The sequence below is a fragment of the Carassius carassius genome, chromosome 1 (genome assembly GCF_963082965.1).
Source record: "Carassius carassius chromosome 1, fCarCar2.1, whole genome shotgun sequence".
NCBI lineage: Eukaryota > Metazoa > Chordata > Actinopteri > Cypriniformes > Cyprinidae > Carassius > Carassius carassius.
The window spans coordinates 33,804,074-33,819,758 of NC_081755.1; the positions used below are offsets into that span (position 1 = coordinate 33,804,074).

A 15,685-nucleotide genomic window follows, 5' to 3' on the forward strand; every position below is an offset into this window, starting at 1 on the left:
CTGTGGAGCTTGCATTACTCGTAAGAGTCCATGTCAAAGAGCTGCCCCATTGCATCAGATAACGAGTAGTGGGCCGATGGACTTAGTGTGTATTGATTTTCTTTCTGTGGAGCCAGACTCAAAAGGTTTGGGCAACGTGTTAGTAATTACCGATCACTTCACACGTTATGCACAAGCGTTTCCCAGTAAGAATCAAAAAGCTCTTACTGTTGCTAAAATACTGGTAGAGAAGTACTTCATTCATTACGGCCTACCAGCACGCATTCACTCAGATCAGGGTCGTGACTTTGAGAGTCGGCTGATAAAGGAGTTGTTGAACCTGCTTGGTATAAGAAAATCAAGGACAACGCCGTATCATCCTCAGGGTGACCCGCAGCCTGAGCGGTTCAATCGTACCCTCTTAGCTATGCTTGGAACCCTGAATGCTGAGAAGAAACGAAATTGGAGCCAACAGATACCTTACTTGGTGCATGCTTATAATAGTACCAAAAATGATGCTACTGGGTATTCGCCCTATTTCCTGATGTTCGGGAGAGAAGCCCGGTTACCTGTAGATATCTGTTTCGGAACTTCACCAGATGGGATGGATGATGTGTCACACTCACAGTATATAAGCAATATGAAAAAAGAGCTGAAACGGGCTTATCAGTCAACAATGGAAGAGGCTGACAAAGTCCATCAAAGGAATAAAAGATCATATGACAAACGAGTGTCATTTCAATCCTTGAATTCTGGGGATCGTGTGTTGATCAAGAACTTAGGGTTGAAAGGTAAACACAAGCTTCAAACCAGATGGAGTCCAGTACCCTATGTAGTCTGTGAGAAACTCCCAAATATACCAGTATATCGGGTAAAACCTGAAACAGGAAGCGGAAAGGTCAGAACACTTCACAGAGACCAACTGTTACCCATAGGGCAACTTGTGAGGTGGCCACAGAGCAAAGTGGAGAGAAACCCAGTGAGGAGGAAGAAAAGAACGGATGTTGATGCTCCCGCACTGACAAATGAAGATATATCATCTTCTGAGACTTCCTCTGAGTTTGAATACAATGTTTCAAAACCTTACAGATCATATCTGGAGGGAACACTGAATAAGAATGACACTTTGCCCAGCCAGTCAGAATTGGTATACCAGGAAAGGAACCTGCTCCATGAAGACCTTGGTACTGAGGAAGAAGAAGTGGTACATGAAGAGGATGCAGAGAGCGACGTTTCAAGTTCGTCCAGTTCTTCTGTAGAAGATGAAGAGGAAAGTCAAGAAGAGACAAGCGAGCAAATGGAAGACAGTGAACCAGTTAGGGAAAAAAGGAGAGTAAAGCCAGTTGTTAAACTCACCTATGACAAGCCAGGGAAGTCTAGAGATCAGCCCCTAACTATTGTGCACAGAGGAGTAATAATTCAAATAGGAAAAAAAGTCAATCACAAGAAACGTAAAGCAGTAGTGTAGGTAAGATCCTAAAAGAAAATATTAGGTAGTCCACTAGTCTGTATGGGGACATCCAGACATTTAAAGGGGGGAGGGTGAAGCCCGGTTGAAATTTATTCATATAGTTTGGGTATTCATTTGGTTTAGTAATATTTCCTTAATATTATTTTCTAATATTTTATTTATATACATGTATTGTATGTGTATTGGTTTCCTTGTATAATATTATTTTCATTGAAAAGGAAGGAAAATGTATGATTATGTGTTGAGTTAAAAGTACTTGCCACTGTTAAGAGCTGGGATTGGTTAAATGTTGAGGGGGCGGGGACGGGAGTGACGTCCGGGAAGAAGAGGTGATGGCTGGAAGATCGTTCATGTCTGAGAACTAGTTTGATAAAAGATACCATTTTAGGACAGTTGTCCATACGAGAACTGATTTAAAGTTGGTAAAATGTTGTTTGAACGTGTGGGGATAGTAATTTCCCCTTTGATTATCAAATGACTGAGTAGCGCGATTCTCAAGAAACAGCGCTTATCACACGTGAGAGACGCGAGGTCGCGTGTGTGGAAAACTACCGTGAATCGTCTCTCTTACCAAATCCATAGAAGACATCCAGATAGCGCCCTGAGATACCAGGGATTCTCAGTGGTTCCTCTGGCAGCGTTGGACGAGTTTGCTGATCTGCCGTCAGTTAATCGGACAGCAATCCCCCTCGTGCTGGAAGTTTGTGCGTCATGAAAGCCGGCTTGAACTAACGATCGGTAAGACAGTTGTTTATTTCGTTTACTCGTTGAGTGAAGCGGCAACCTGTTTTGTGCCTCAACGAACCCCAGCATCGTATCAGGCCTGCATCAGGGTATTTATTTTATTTAAATTTGTATATTTGAATTGACACCCGGGTGTTTTTGATTACTGTTGGGGAATGTTTTGTGAGCCGTAACCGTTGTGTTGAGACAACAAAGACTCGTTGAACTTGAGTATACTAATCAACACATTGGTGATATTGGTGGCATTTTGTGTTTACTGTCCATCTTATTAGTTTATCTGTTATATAAATAACCAGAGTGATACGGAATATTAATACAGTGTTGTATTTGTAAATTGTTGATTTGAGTTTGAAGGAGGAAAGATCCTTTTGTTGTAAAACTTTAAAGGGTTAACTTTTATTTTATCTCCAATTGCTATTTGATTTTTTAATTTTTTTTATTTGAGTAAACTACTAAAAGTTTATATTTTATTTCTGACTCTGTGGTTATTGTAGTCTATTATTAAGCACACTAATTGAAAAGATAAGGGTTTATTGAAATAAAATTAATAATATTCAGAGGCTACTTAGAGAGAGATCTAAAAATAAACTTACCCAGGGCCCCTCCCACTTAAATCGAAGGGAGAAGGGCGCTACACTCAGAATTTGTGCTCTGCATTTAACCCATCCGAAGTGCACACACACACACAGAGCAGTGAACACACACACACACTGTGAGCACACACCCGGAGCAGTGGCCAGCCATTTATGCTGCGGCGCCCGGGGAGCAGTTGGGGGTTCGATTCCTTGCTCAAGGGCACCTAAGTCGTGGTATTGAAGGTAAAGAGAGAACTGTACATGCACTCCCCCCACCCACAATTCCTGCCGGCCCGGGACTCGAACTCACAACCTTTCGATTGGGAGTCCGACTCTCTAACCATTATGCCACGACTTCCCTTCTCTTGACATTGCTATGCATAATGGTCGGCAGCTCTACACTGATAAGCAACAATGAAATGCACTAGTTGTGTGGGGAATAAGATACGTTTCTGCAGTTAGTCTATTTTTGCTTTTTTGACAACTAGCGTTTCGGCGGTGCAACTGCAGAGCAACGCATAACGCAGAAGTATAAATGCTCACGACGGCGTCACCTACGTGCGTAGCCTACGACGTACACTACGGCGTACCCTCGACGCAGAAGTATAAATTGGCCTTTAAGGCCATCACACAAGTAAAATTCCGCAGCGGCTGAGAAACTAGTTCCTTTAGGATCATTGAGATGAAAGGTAAGTTTGATTTCTAACATTATTCTCTCAACGGAAATTTGCATCGATACTCGTTATAGTGTTATAATTGATTTGCGTTTGGTGCACTGTGGAGTGGGTAAAACGGGTTTTAATGGCTGGCTAAAATATACCCATTGACTCGCGCTAGCCTAGCATCGGCTATCTATCCAAATATAAAGACTGGATAATTAAAAAAAAAAATGTCTCCACTGATGAATAACAACCAGGCTGACTTAAAAATGAGGTCCGATGTCAAAAATCCCGAACCACCCCTTTAAGTAAATTACTTTTCATTGACTTTAAATGTGCTGTGAATAAGTGCAGAGCACCATGGCTGAAAACATTTTTTTTTTTTTACAAACTCATAGTTGCTTCAGAGGATTCAAGATCCAATAATTTATTGTCATTTCAACTCAGTCAAGGGGATTTTGATGGTGAGCTCACAAAAAAACAAAACACCTCCCACACATTGAACACATTTGTACATTACAGTAAATAACATATTACATTATGGTAAACACAATTTTTTAGATTAGATTCAACTTTATTGTCATTATGCAGAGTACAAGTACAGAGCTAATGAAATGCAGTTAGCATCTATCCAGAAGTGCAAGAATATAGTGTTTTATATACATAAATGTGCAGAGTAAGTAAAGCTATGATATACAGAATGTACAGTGGAGTTGCTATATACAATATTGATCAGAGTATATACAGAATATAAATATGAATGCAATGTAGGGATTGTATGTACATTATGAACAGAGCAATGAAGGATTATATATACATTATGAACAGCAGGAACGTGAGAACAATGGTAATAAATGCAGTTGGATGAGTGTGCAAAAATATTGTTGAACAATGTATTCTATGCAAAATAACAGTAGTGCAATATTTTTAGAAATATTTTACTGTGCTTGTACAGTAACACTTATTGACAGTTTATTTTTTAATTTTGTACTCATACAGACAGACTAGTGGTGATATGTATGCTTAAATACAGTGCCTAAGCTTTAAAATAGATCAGACCTAGTAAAACAACATGTCTGCACAAGTAATGCAGTAAAGTAATTATATTCCTCCACCACCATGAAAGGCTTATATGATCTGCAACAACATCAGAACCATTTCTTTGGACTTAAAAAGTTTATGAAGTGCTTGTGAACCTCAGGTTCAAATATACAGTCTGAGGATTTTAGGCCAGTTGGGACTTTTTCTACTCTGAGAAGCTTTGTAAATACAGGCCCTGTCCTGTCATACCAATGCTTACAGTCCTAGTTATCATTGTCATCATCAGGGGCATCCTCATCATTATCACCATCATCATTGTATACCAGTGTCTGTATGCTTGACATGGGGAGGGCTTAACACAAGTAGGGGTTGTCTGCAGGAACAATGTCTGGTACATGTGGGTTAAACATCACAGTGGCTTGATGTCGTTTTCTTTCCAGCTGTTGGAGACCTTGAATGAGAGCAGCTTACTGCAGTCCTAAAGATTTAAGGAATACATAGATTTATGGGAGGAATAGAGATCTTTTTTCACAAGTTTAATTAATATTTCATGGACTCAGGCCATGAAATTCTGCAACAATGATTAACCTCTTGAGGCTTTGAGCTGTCAAGATGTGATAGCAGGTATTCCTCTACATCCTCTTCATCAACAAACATGCGGGTTCCATGTAATACCTCAACTGCACTTGTACTGGAGCTTTGCTTCCTCACAAGGCCAAAGTTGGCATCCAATGTGACAATCATATCTCCATCCGCCTGGAAAACAAACACTTACAGTAACACTGGTTTTGTACCTGCACCAGGTTTATACATTTATACTATTACTATTCTATTATAATACTACTTACACAAATTAACTTAGTTTGATATTAATTCAGATTTTAATTCTATGCCATTAATTTAATCAAACAAGAACCACGCTGGAATTATAACCAACCTTTGGACATGCTGGGCATATGGTTCCATCATTTAATGTGGGCAAATATCAACCAAACTTCTTTGTCGGAAGTGGTGATGCCTAAAATGGGATATGGGGTGTTGCAAAAACCCTCAACAGAAACCTGACACTCCAGTGACAGACAAACAAAAAGCTCTAGCAGAGGGATGGAGAAGGCTGTCTGGGGCTTGTCGGCTGTTGCTGGCCAGAGCTCATACCTTAGCAGAGTACAGGTTTCTGGTTCACACGCACACATGTTGACTGTAACGGTGCAGAGCCGTCCTGCCAAATATAAAGAGGAAAATAACAAAAACATAACCTAGTACTATAGAGACTACCATATCAGTATAAATTAAATTAAATTAATGCATTTAGCAGACGCTTTTATCCAAAGGGACTTACAGTGGATTCAGGCTATACATTTTTACCTATCATGATAGTATTTAAAGTATACATTTAGTTTATATAGTATAGACTAAATCACTTGAGTTTGTCACATATAACTTAATGTTTGTAATTATTGGAATCAACAAACAACTTTTTTTTTTTTTTTATTGTATCACAAATTTGATTAATTCCTTAAAGAAAATCATTACTCCACATGTAATAGGATTGAATTCCTTAACCTGTCAATAAAATTAAATACATTAAGATTTTGTATCAGGTAAAATGACAAACCTGTGCTGACAATGACCTTCATGTTCTTTGTGTACACAGCATGGGTGCCATGGTCTTCTGGTAAATATAAGAATAACCCCAGGGAGGATGGCTCATAGTAAACATTCTGTAAGAAAGATGGATAGCTCTAATGTTTTTAAAACAACAAACTTGTGACACTAACAGTTGATAATGCATAGTGCTAAAACAATTTGAAGTATCTAATGAATCTGTAGACATTACTGTAAGTTTGCTGTCTGTATGCAAGTATAAACAATAGCAATGTAAGACTGTATGCCAGGGGTTGGCAACCTACGGCACGCGTGCCAACAGTGGCACGCAGAGGGATAATCGCTGGCACGCAAGCAATAAGGAAAACTGTATAATGACGAACAGTTTGATGTAATAACTTCTCATAGTCACACAGCCTGTTAGGAGCTACAAATACTATTAAAGTGTGAGAATTAACTTGCATGGATGCACGTGCAAACACTGCACATACTAGGTGCTTCAGATCAAAGCCTCGGTCTAACAGCACTCGTCAATGTCAAAATGACTGAGATGGCCAATCAGATCAAAGTAGGCGGGGTTTACTGTTCACAGAAGCAGAGCGCGAAGCGTCAGTTTAACGTTAAAGAGAGTGGGGGCTGTGCACACTTGGCACAGTGGTTAACCATAAAAATAAAAAATGGCACGTCATGCCGAAAAGGTTGCTGATCCCTTCTGTATGCTATTGTTCTTACAATCCACTTTTCAGGAAGATGCAGTGAAAGTCCTCTTCAGGGAAACCTCACAAAACACTGCAGTGGAGCTGCACTCAAGGCACCTATAATCAGCATGTTCTCGGCAGACAACACACTGGGTAGTGATTGGTGCTGAACATTCAACGACACCTTAAGCATCTCATCCTTGACTGCATCCCAGGCATGAAGCTCTCTCTTCTTTGCCTTACTGTATGCACTCTCAGAACAGCTTGGTGTCACATCATCAGGTTCAGCCAGTTGAGATGTAATAGAAGGGTCGAAGGGAGGGTCTGTTTGTAGCTGGGCTGGGGAAGACCTTGACTGAGGTATGACATGACCTCCTCACCAACTTAATTTTAATTAGGGATGGGATGGTATGAAAATTTAATATCACGATTATAGTGACTAAAATTATCACGATTATCAATATTATCACGGTTTTGTTGAAACGAGATGAAAGTGTTCAAAAATAGTTGATGCTCACACTGAAAACATTTCAGCAAGTTTTATATTTAATAATCAACAAACAACTAATAAAACAAGCAACTCTATGCACTTAATTTAAAGAAAGATTAAATTCTGTGGCATTTCCTTCCTTACAATGAAAAGTGTAGAAGCATAGAAAAGCATAGAAAAGTCACTGACTTTCGCCATTCCTTCTCGAAAAAAAAACAAAAAAAAACATTGTGCGCTGCGCTTGCGTCAGACTGTTGCTGGCTAGACATGATTTAATAGCGAGTTATTAAAACCGCGATAATCAAACACGGTTTTAATGATAATTCATTTTTAAACGATATTACTAACCTTCAGCACATTTTATCACGGTTATCGATAAAACCGGTTATCGTCCCATCCCTAATTTTAATGTTCCTGAAACGTGTAGTCATCTTAAGAGCTTTTCCCATATCTGAAATCAAAATATTTGGCAATTATTACATAAAGCAAAGTGCAACCCGTACCGTACTTCTTATCACAGCCTAAAAGACAGAAACACATGAGTGAAAATGGGATGCAGTCAGATGAGGGATATTTGGTGCGATAGATAGATACAGCTAGCTACATAACTAGATATATAGATTGCAAGATAGATTGATAGATAAATACACATCGAGCTACATATAGATAGATAGTGTCATGATTCTGCATTCGTGTCCTAATTTTCCTGGTCTTGGGGCAGGATCATGACAGGCCCATGTTTTATGTACAAGCACATGGCCATTTGTTTGGGCCATGTGCTTGCGTTGTCTTGTCACCTTACCCCGCCCCCTTGTCATCATCTCGTAATCATTTGATTGTTGCTTTCACCTGTGTCACCTGTTCCTGATTAGTTTGCTCCCCATTTAATCTCCTCATGTTCTCTGTCCTGTGTCGGTACATTGTCTAACCTTGAGCTGTCAGTGAGTAAGCCTGTTGAGAGTCTTGTCAAGTTAATAGTTTGTTCCTGTTTCTGTTGTAGTCTAGTTTGTCAAGTGTTAGTCTAGTTTAGTCATCCTTCGTCTGTCTAGCCCTTGTTTTTCCCCCTCGTGGGTTTTGTTTTTCCTGTTATTTGTTCATTAAACTGTGTTGCTGTGACAACTGTCTGCAATTGAGTTCATCCCTCCACCACCCACCCTGACAGAATGTACCGACCAATAAGGAACTCAGCAGACAGGGGGTCCTCCAAACTCCAGCGACAACTGGAGTTCCGCAAACAATGCTGGCTGTCATCCCCTACTGACAAGAAGAGGGTCACCCTCCCATACTCGTCCGAGGGTGAGTGGATCCTGCGGAACTATGCCCAACTATGGGAGAGTATCTCCCAGGAGGAGCCGCAGGTTTACCCCTCAAGGTCCCCATCTTCGGCCAAGCTGCCAGTGATCCCAGAGGGTCGTCTCCTGGCCGTTGCAACACTGGGGGATCAGGCACATACCTCCTCGAGTCCTGAGGCACCTCCCACGCCTGTTAATCTTCGTGGTAAACGAGGGAGACGGACTTCGTGGGATTCTTCGTCGGAGTCATCCTCGGCTGAGTCAGCGCTGTCTGAGACTGCCCGTCCAACGCAAGTCACAGATCCCGCTGAGCTTCTCCAACCGGTCACAAGTCCGGCTATGACTACCACACCGCGACCTAAGAGGAAGAGGAGGAGAAAGGGAGCCCGCTACTGTAAGCGCTGTCCCAGGTGCTGTCCCAGAGCCCGCTATTGTGAGTACCGCAGAGAGAGTCGCGGCTGAGTCAGCTGCCGTGAGCGCCGAATCCCAGTCAGCTGCCGTGAGCGCCGAATCCCAGTGAGCTGCCGTGAGCGCCGAACCCCAGTCAGCTGCCGTGAGCGTCGAAACCCAGTCAGCTGCTGTGAGCGCCGAATCCCAGTCAACTGCCGTGAGCGCCGTACCCAAGTCAGCTGCCGTGAGCGCTGTTCCAGAGACGGCTACAGACAACGCTGTTTCCAAGGCGGAGATGTGGAGCGTGGGATCAGAGTCAGATTCGGTGAGCTCCATTCCTCTCTCCGCTCCTCGGCCGCCTGCTACACCCCCAGTCATGTGTCCTGTTGTGTCCCCTGCTGTTCCCCCGGTCTGGCTTCCTGTTTCTTCGCCCTCTGTACCCCTGTGCGTTTCCCCGGTCACCCCTGTCACCACATCACCCCGGACTGTTTCTCCCAAGACTGTTCCTCATGTGTCCCCATCGAAGTCTGCCCGGACCCCTCGCCATCAGCCATCGTCCTGTCCACCCAAGACCCCCAGTCCACCTGTTCACCCTGGACTGCCCCCTATGAACTTTGTTGTACCCCTGCTCCCCCTCCCGTGTTTGTTATTTTTGTTGTTTAATCCCAACCCTGTTGTCGTGTTTTCGTGTCTGCCTTTATTGCTATTTGTCATGTATTGTTGGTTTGTGTCTCTGTCTCAGTCAGTCATGTCCCGTGTTTGATGTTCCCTTGAGGAGCGTCTGGAAGCCGCTCCTTAAGGGAGGGGTTCTGTCATGATTCTGCCTTCGTGTCCTGATTTTCCTGGTCTTGGGGCAGGATCATGACAGGCCCATGTTTTATGTGCAAGCACCAGAGATGTATAAAGTACTAGAGATCCAGACTTGAGTAAAAGTACAAGTGCTCTATCAAAAAAATGACTTGAGTAGAAGTTGAAGTGCTCTTTAAGCACCACACTTAAGTAGAAGTACTAAAGTATTCAACATTTTTTGTACTTAAGTATTGCAAGTAGTCTATTTGAAAATTTACTACTCAAGTACTGAAAGTAAAAGTACAAGTATTACAGGGTTTCCCATACATTCATTAATTTGTGGCGGCTCGACACAATATCAACGCTGACCGCCACGGATTGATTCAGATTTTGAAACTATTTAATATGGGTACAATTGTATTTTATTGTAGAGCTGCACCCTGCTTGCTCCCTCCCTCTCACAAACTGACAACGGAGGTACGTACGACTATCCCGTCCTCTTCGAACACGATCTGAATCAAAACATGAGCATGTGTTAGTTAGAGGACGGATTGTTGCCGGTGCTTAATGCTTATTCCCCCAGCGAAGATCCCAGAATCAATCCGGAGTTGAATGGTTAGTAATGAACACTGTTGCTCAACATAACTCTGAGAAGTTAGTCTATGTTAAGCGCTGTCGCGTTTCCATTACAGATTCGCGCAAAACTTTTGTTTTTTTTTTCTAAATATCGATAAACAACTATTGCGAAATGACGGCGTTTCCATTAACCGATGTTATGCGACTAAAACGTCATTTTTTTTTTCCTCTCGCGATCAGTCATTCCAAAAATCATGGCAACGGACGTTGGTAGGTAGATTTATATATATCACAGCCACCAGACTAGACATTATATTGTTATTATCTCCAGGTTCAGGTTGGTGTGTGTTGGTTTTTGTCCACCTCAATCTCCAGGTGTGTGTGTGTGTGTGTGTCAGTCTGTGTGTGTCCACCTCCAGGTCCAGTTTGGTGTGTGTGTGAGCCTGTGTGTGTCTGAGTGTGTGTGTGTGTGTGTGAGTCTTTTTGAATGTTTAAGTGTGTGAGCCTGTGTTTGAGTGTGTCAGTAAGTTTGTGAGTGTGAGTGTTTGTGTGTGTGTGTGTGTGTGTGTGTGTGAGCAAAATTTGCAACAAGAAGTCTGTGGAGCAGTCATAGCATAGACAGTGTAGCAATGGCATAGCAATGTAGCAATAGCAATGTCTTAAAAGGGATAGTTCACCCAAAAATGAAAATTCTATCATCGTTTATTCACCCTAAAGTTGTTAGTTGTTACAAACCTGTATGAGTTTCTTTGTTCTGCTGAACACAAAGGAAGATATTTGGAAGAATGTTTGTAACCAAACAGATGTCGGTCCCTATTGACTACCATAGTATATATTTTTTCCTACTATGGAAGTCTATGGGGACCGAGATCTGTTTGATTCTTTCATTCTTCCAAATATCTTCCTTTGTGTTCAACAGAACAAAGAAACTCTGGAACAACTTTGGAACAACTTGAGGGTGAGTAAACGATGATAGAATTTTCATTTTTGGGTGAACTATCCCTTTAAGGTATCTGACACTAAGTTTTGGCAATGGAAATGTGTACTTGTCACTAAAAATATATGATATATATACAACCCGAATTCCGGAAAAGTTGGGACGTTTTTTAAATTTTAATAAAATGAAAACTAAAGGAATTTCAAAACAATTGAGCCAATATTTTATTCACAATAGAACATAGATAACGTAGCAAATGTTTAAACTGAGAAATTTTACACTTTTATCCACTTAATTAGCTCATTTAAAATTTAATGCCTGCTACAGGTCTCAAAAAAGTTGGCACGGGGGCAACAAATGGCTAAAAAAGCAAGCAGTTTTGAAAAGATTCAGCTGGGAGAACATCTAGTGATTAATTAAGTTAATCGATATCAGGTCTGTAACATGATTAGCTATAAAAGCTTTGTCTTAGAGAAGCAGAGTCTCTCAGAAGTAAAGATGGGCAGAGGGTCTCCAATCTGTGAAAGACTGCGTAAAAAAATTGTGGAAAACTTTAAAAACAATGTTCCTCAACGTCAAATTGCAAAGGCTTTGCAAATCTCATCATCTACAGTGCATAACATCATCAAAAGATTCAGAGAAACTGGAGAAATCTCTGTGCGTAAGGGACAAGGCCGGAGACCTTTATTGGATGCCCGTGGTCTTCGGGCTCTCAGACGACACTGCATCCCTCATCGGCATGATTGTGTCAATGACATTACTAAATGGGCCCAGGAATACTTTCAGAAACCACTGTCGGTAAACACAATCCGCCGTGCCATCAGCAGATGCCAACTAAAGCTCTATCATGCAAAAAGGAAGCCATATGTGAACATGGTCCAGAAGCGCCGTCGTGTCCTGTGGGCCAAGGCTCATTTAAAATGGACTATTTCAAAGTGGAATAGTGTTTTATGGTCAGACGAGTCCAAATTTGACATTCTTGTTGGAAATCACGGACGCCGTGTCCTCCGGGCTAAAGAGGAGGGAGACCTTCCAGCATGTTATCAGCGTTCAGTTCAAAAGCCAGCATCTCTGATGGTATGGGGGTGCATAAGTGCATACGGTATGGGCAGCTTGCATGTTTTGGAAGGCTCTGTGAATGCTGAAAGGTATATAAAGGTTTTAGAGCAACATATGCTTCCCTCCAAACAACGTCTATTTCAGGGAAGGCCTTGTTTATTTCAGCAGGACAATGCAAAACCACATACTGCAGCTATAACAACAGCATGGCTTCGTCGTAGAAGAGTCCGGGTGCTAACCTGGCCTGCCTGCAGTCCAGATCTTTCACCTATAGAGAACATTTGGCGCATCATTAAACGAAAAATACGTCAAAGACGACCACAAACTCTTCAGCAGCTGGAAATCTATATAAGGCAAGAATGGGACCAAATTCCAACAGCAAAACTACAGCAACTCATAGCCTCAATGCCCAGACGTCTTCAAACTGTTTTGAAAAGAAAAGGAGATGCTACACCATGGTAAACATGCCCCGTCCCAACTATTTTGAGACCTGTAGCAGAAATCAAAATTGAAATGAGCTCATTTTGTGCATAAAATTGTAAACTTCCTCAGTTTAAACATTTGCTACGTTATCTATGTTCTATTGTGAATAAAATATTGGCTCATGTGATTTGAAAGTCTTTTAGTTTTCATTTTATTAAAATTTAAAAAACGTCCCAACTTTTCCGGAATTCGGGTTGTGTATATATATATATATATATATATATATATATATATATATATATATATATATATGATATATTAAACTTAACCCCCCCCCCCCCCCCCCCCCTTCCCCGGTCCCCAAACACCACACCACTGCAAATAGAATCTAATTCTGTGGGAAACACTGTATTGTGTTATGTAGTTATTAAAGAAAGTACTCAAAAGTTTGAACATATTGTTTTTACTATTTCAAATGATTAACCTAAAGGACAATCCAAATTCCTTTGACTCTAACTTTTTGTAAACAAAAAACAGATTAAAGGGTTAGTTCGCCCAATTTGCAAAATTATTAATAACTTACCCTCATGTTATTTCAAACCCGTAAGACCTCCGTTTATTTTTGGAACACAGTTTAAGATATTTTAGATTTAGTCCGAGAGCTCTCAGTCCCTCCATTGAAGCTGTGTGTACGGTCTACTGTCCATGTCCAGAAAGGTAAGAATAACATCATCAAAGTAGTCCATGTGACATCAGAGGGTCAGTTAGAATTTTTTGAAGCATCGAAAATACATTTTGGTCCAAAAACGAATCATTCGATGTAACCGGATCTTTTTGAAATAGTTCACCAAATCGAACTGAATCGTTTTAAACGGTTTGCGTCTCCAATACGCATTAATCCACAAATGAATTAAGCCGTTAACTTTTTTATTGTGGCTGACACTCCCTCTGAGTTAAAACAAACCAATATCCCGGAGTAATTCATTTGCTCAAACAGTACACTGACTGAACTGATGTGAAGATAGAACTGAAGATGAACACCGAGCCGAGCCAGATAATGACTCGTTCACGAGTCAAGAACCGTTTCAGTCAGACGCGTCCGATTCGAGAACCGAGGAGCTGATGATACTGCGCATGTGTGATTCAGCGTGAAAGCAAACCGACACACAGAGCGCATGAACCGAACTGATTCTTTTGGTGATTGATTCTGAACTGATTCTGTGCTAATGTTATGAGCGCGGGTAAACCGAAGGCTTGCAGTCAACGCCAATGACGCCATTACGTCGAGCGCAAAAGAACAGGTGAACTGTTTTCTTCAACTGGTTTATTGAATCGAACTGTCAGAAAGAACTACTGGTGATTCGAAAACCGATGCAACCGGTTCTTGACTCGTGAACGAGTCATTATCTGGCTCGGCTCGGTGTTCATCTCTCTCTTCACAGCAGTTCAGTCAGCACGCGCAGTCTTCTCAATCGCTTGATTCGTTCAGTGATGTGCCAACAAACCTGCCATCTACAGTTCTGGCAGTGGTAATGTGGGTTTGTAATGGAATTATTCGTAACATTTTTATAATTGTAACGAGTAACGATGCAGCACATAAAAAAATATCGGAGTAAAAGTATTAAACTCATCGAAAATATGTACTGAAGTAAAAGTGGAAGTAGGAGAAAAAAATAATACTCTAATAAAGTACAGATACCGCCTTTTAGTACTTAAGTAGAGTAGTGAAGTAGTTCTACTTCGTTACTATACATCTCTGGCAAGCACATGGCCATTTGTTTGGGCCATGTGCTTGCGTTGTCTTGTCACCTTACCCCGCCCCCTTGTCATCATCTCGTAATCATTTGATTGTTGCTTTCACCTGTGTCACCTGTTCCTGATTAGTTTGCTCCCCATTTAATCTCCTCATGTTCTCTGTCCTGTGTCGGTACATTGTCCAACCTTGAGCTGTCCGTGAGTAAGCCTGTTGAGAGTCTTGTCAAGTTAATAGTTTGTTCCTGTTTCTGTTGTAGTCTAGTTTGTCAAGTGTTAGTCTAGTTTAGTCATCCTTCGTCTGTCTAGCCCTTGTTTTTCCCCCTCGTGGGTTTTGTTTTTCCTGTTATTTGTTCACTAAACTGTGTTGCTGTGACAACTGTCTGCAATTGAGTTCATCCCTCCACCACCCACCCTGACAGATTATATAAATACACTGTTAGACTTTTTATCGTATTTTTGCGGTAACTTACTGGCAGCACTATTGCCAGTAAGTTACTGTAAGTTCCCCTTTACAGTAGCTTACCTGTAAATGTGTTTTACGGTAAGATGCCCTTACCGCAATGTTATTTTACAGTAAGATGCCTTTACCGTGATTTCATTTTACAGTATGATTCCCTTCCCTTCATTTTACAGTATATTAGTCATTTTATTGTAATTTATATTATTTTAATGATAATAATATTTTAATATTTATATTTTACATTAATGCTATTGAATTTAACAAATTCCAAAAAAGTGACTTGAGTCCATGTACATCAACATATTGTTTATTGTGCTTTTTTGTCAAACAAAATATTTTATTATAAACAAATCATCTAATTAAAACAAAACTAAGTTACAAAACAAAACAAATAAAATAAAATAAAATTCACAATCAAAAATACACTTCAAAACAGTTCCAAACTTCCACTCCTCCAATCACAGCAGATCACTGGTGTCAGGTGGCATCAATTCCTTTCTGCATATGGGAAGTAGAGAGAGAAACAGGGAGAAAGGGGAAAATAAATAAATAAAGAAAACAAAACAAAACAATACATCCTTGGAGTAAGACACTCACACAGCAAGTTCTACAGATTGTAGCACCAGCACAGATTTGGTAGCACCGCACATGTGATATGAATTTTACATGTTTTGTCTCTAAGAAATGAACAGGTCCCCATTGACTTCCATAGTATTTAATTTTTTCATACCATAGAATTCAA

General features: G+C 40.8%; 1 protein-coding gene and 1 long non-coding RNA gene across 3 annotated transcripts in view; both read right to left on the bottom strand.

The window, feature by feature from the left end:
• LOC132146955 (immunoglobulin gamma-1 heavy chain-like) overlaps window positions 1–15,685 on the bottom strand; it is a 364,816-nt gene that overhangs the window by 65,433 nt on the left and 283,698 nt on the right. The gene's annotated exons all lie outside the window — the stretch shown is intronic.
• Window positions 4,845–7,132, bottom strand: LOC132147339 (uncharacterized). 2 transcript variants are annotated; one of them, XR_009434907.1, is made up of 5 exons: window positions 6,807–7,132; window positions 6,085–6,190; window positions 5,407–5,688; window positions 5,058–5,225; window positions 4,845–4,947 (listed from the first exon to the last, which is right to left on the bottom strand). It is a non-coding gene; the product is annotated as an uncharacterized LOC132147339 (long non-coding RNA). The 2 variants fall into 2 exon arrangements; XR_009434909.1 differs by having other exon boundaries at window positions 4,853–4,939.